The sequence below is a fragment of the Dipodomys spectabilis genome, unplaced genomic scaffold (genome assembly GCF_019054845.1).
Source record: "Dipodomys spectabilis isolate Male_0828 unplaced genomic scaffold, ASM1905484v1 ptg000003l, whole genome shotgun sequence".
In the NCBI taxonomy this organism is placed as follows: Eukaryota; Metazoa; Chordata; class Mammalia; order Rodentia; family Heteromyidae; genus Dipodomys; species Dipodomys spectabilis.
In genome coordinates this window covers 3,393,586-3,397,361 of record NW_024870680.1, presented here as the reverse complement: position 1 = coordinate 3,397,361, position 3,776 = coordinate 3,393,586, and positions in this window count along the sequence as shown.

Sequence of the window (3,776 nt, the reverse complement as noted above, 5' to 3'; positions counted from 1 at the left end):
AATAAAATGAGACAGGATTTCTTTTCAACAAGGTGGTTATAAGAATTAGATATAGTGAATACAAAACAGCAAGTGAATTATCAAACACATTATAGGGATTTATTCATTCAGCAAATATTTATTGAGCACTTAGTATGTGCAAGGCATCAATTCAGGTAAAAATGAAAAGATTATTACATGTATATGGATGGCAATATCCTTACTCCACCCTGCAAGAATTAACATGGGAGAAACGACTGCCATGTTTTAGAGACTGTAGAGTTGTATTGGAGAGGGGCTCTGAAGTTCTGTGTGGCTGTGAGACGTAGAACCAGGACCAACAGATAGACTTTCAAGGTGCCCTGAAGTTTTATTTTTTTCCTTCAATGAAAAGAAGACCCTGGTTATCAGAAATGATCATTTCTCATCTATCTCAGAAATGAGCTGTCACTGGAAGCAGAAGGGATGTGTGCTGCAGTTATCATGTCAGTTGAAATATTTTAAAGTAAATGTTTAATAATAAATAGTTTAATAAATATTTGAATAAATGTAAGACCTATCATCAAGGATCTTTCCCATATGGGCCAGGTGGGGTACACATGACTGAATGCCTTGTGTTCAATTCCGACACACTGAGAGTATGATGGAATGCCAAGGTCATTGTCACACCAGAGCTGTGACTAGAAGGGCAAGAAAGTTTAAATGCAATATCCATTCTGCTAAAGATGACCAAGGATCACCAATCCTGTCCCCATCTGTGTCTGGTGATCAACTGCTCTGGGTTTGGGCCTCCCCAGCCTGTGAAGGAGACCTCATTAGGAGACTGTTCCCTGGAAGAGCCATGACCCTGTATCCAGTAATCAGAGCCTCAGAGAACAGAGGGTCATAATGATTATACATATGACTTATTTCCTAGTTCTCTTATATAGTATTTCTGATCCAAAAATACGCCATGAAAAAATAGTTACCCTTACTTTATAGATAAGGAAACAGAAGGATTGAGAATTAGCTAATTAACCTAAGGTTATACAATCCATTTAATAATGAAGATGGGACTTGAACTTACCTCTTCTGTAATGCTTCTACCTCAGACATCACATCTCTAACACCAACTCTATCCCCACTGGCATCCTCTCACTCCACCCCACCCCCCCAACTCCACCAAACGCCCATAAGGAGAGTAAGCACTGGACTGAGACGAGATTTTCTTCCATTGCCTGCCCTGGGCCTCACCTCCTTATCTGTGAAGATGAGAGGGGTGAGTGCCACCACAATTTCTAATTTGATTTAGCAGCTACCTGTAGGCTGAAGAACCTGACTAGAAACAGAGCTGTTAGGACTGAGAAGACAGTAAGTAAGTGGCTTGCTTTCATGGAGTTCATGGAAATGGAAAGAAAATACACTCATAAAAAGATCATTGCAAAGCACTGTGCTCAGTAATGTTCAAATTTCTTCATGCTTCCACAGTTGATTCATTTTAATGAAGCAAAGCAAGTTCACATTAGTCTCATTAAACATTCAGAACAAGCTAGGCACAGTGGCTCAAACCTGTAATCCCAGCTACTCAAGGAGCCTGAGATCTGAGGATTGGTATTTTTGAACCACCAGCTCAAGCAGGAAAGTTCATAAGACTCTATCTCCAACTAAGTACTAAGTAATGGAGTTATGTTTCACATGGGTAGAACACTGGCTTTGAGTCTTGAGCCCAAAAGCTCAGGGACAGTGCCCAAGCCCCGAGTTCAAGTTCTAGGACCAGAACAACAACAAACAAAACAACAACAAAAAAACAGAAAAGAAAAGAATTCCAAACAAGGGACTTTTTTTCAAATTTTTTATTGTGATTAAGTGGTTACATAATTTCCCAAAATTTCACAGTATTGTGGGATAGTGATGGTTAGTTAAAATCACAAACACATTCTAACTTTCATGGAGCAAATTGTCTATCATAGTCTATAACATTTATGAGTTCTATGAGCTTTGACAAAACAGTTATTTCTTCCATATTGGGTGGTATGTACATTTCTTTTGTTTTGCATAGCATCAGCTGTTCCCTCTTTCCCACTTGTTCCCTCCCTCCCATCGCTGCCATTGAGTTGCTTAGTTCATTTTGATCAATGTCCAGTGCAGCTGATGCGTCCCGCTGTTGTATGTTTTTCCCTGATTCCCTCTAGTTCTGTGTCATCCTCCTGGTTTCCCTCTGGTGTGCACGTGTATACCATATTCATTGGATATAGCTCCTTGACTGTGTCAGTGATACAAAGTATTGTTTGTAAATTCTAAACCCATCTTTCTGAGCCTTTGCAGAGTAGGATTGGTAGAGGCCATCATCATTTTCTCTAATGACATGAGCAAATGGGACTGAAATTAAATATCTGTATCAATAGAGCAACTGTAAATAGATGACCATACCTAAAGAGTTTCCAAAACAGGCCAAAGGGCAAACTTCTTACTAGCTACTTTAGATTATGGTCCAAATTCTAGAGAATAACAGCTACATGGCATCACTGATCCTAGAATATTTCCTTTAGGAGCTTGTAGAAGGCTGTTAAATCACAAGCTATGTTCTAGTTTTGTATTCCTCACTATAAGTCATTTTTTATGTTTATTGAGTTAGATAATAGTGTTATATCTCTTTTATTCCTTATGCCTTAAAATGTTTCTTCTATGAAAACTAGTATAAACACTGTGGAGAACATTGAGGATATTCCTCAAAAAAACACCCAAAAACCTATAAACAGATCTATTCTAGGGTATAGTTGCTATAGTTTGGATCTGTAATATCTTCCAAAAGTTGGTGAATTGAAGACTTGTTACCTTAATCTGTGGAACTATTGGGAAGTGGTGGAAGCATTGGAAATTAGGATGTAGTAAAGGAAGTTAGGTAACTGAGAATACATTCTTGAAGAAAACATGTGACACAGCCCCTAAGTCTTCTTCTCCTCTCTTGCTGGCCACCATGATGTGAAGAGATTCATTCTACCTCACCCACCATGATGCTCTGTCCTTGCTACTGCGCCAGAGGTAATGGGATAACTGACCATGGACTGGAACATCAAAAATTGTGAGCCAAAATGAACTTTTCCTCCTCAAAAGTTTTTTAAGTTATTTTTTCACAGTGATGGAAAGCTAACACATGGGTATATTCCCAAAGAAAATGAATGCCAATGAGCTATCAATATGCCCATATTTATCAAATCACTATTCACAATAGCTAACAGAATGAGCCTACATATCCATCAATCGGTGAATAGATAATATATACACAATAGAATATTATTTAGCCATAAAGAAGAATGAAAACCTGTCATTTACAGATAAATGAAATGGAAGTGAGAGACATTATGCCAACAGAAATAAACCAGACACAGAAAGGCAAGTACTCCTCTGTCACATGTGGAAGCTAAATATATCTATCTATCTATCTATCTGAATGCAGAATAGTGAGTTCTAGAACCAATGAAGAGAAATATGTAAAGGAACACTGGATTGTGGGTGTATATGTGCACATGTGCGTGTGCACATGTGCCCCTATATTGAATTCAAAGCCTGGGTGCTGTACCTCAAGCTGGTGCTCTATCACTTGAGCCACAAAGCCACTTCTGGCTTTTTTTCTTTATGGTGGTTAATTGGAGTCACACAGATTCAGATCCTTCTGTCTCAACCCAAGATTATAGGTGTGAGCTATAGAGCAAAGGATTAATTAATGTGTGCTTGCACAATTAATACATGTTAATCAAAAATAAATATTTTCTTAGATTGTGTCTGTGGATATTTAGACTTTTTATTGCTGGGAATTT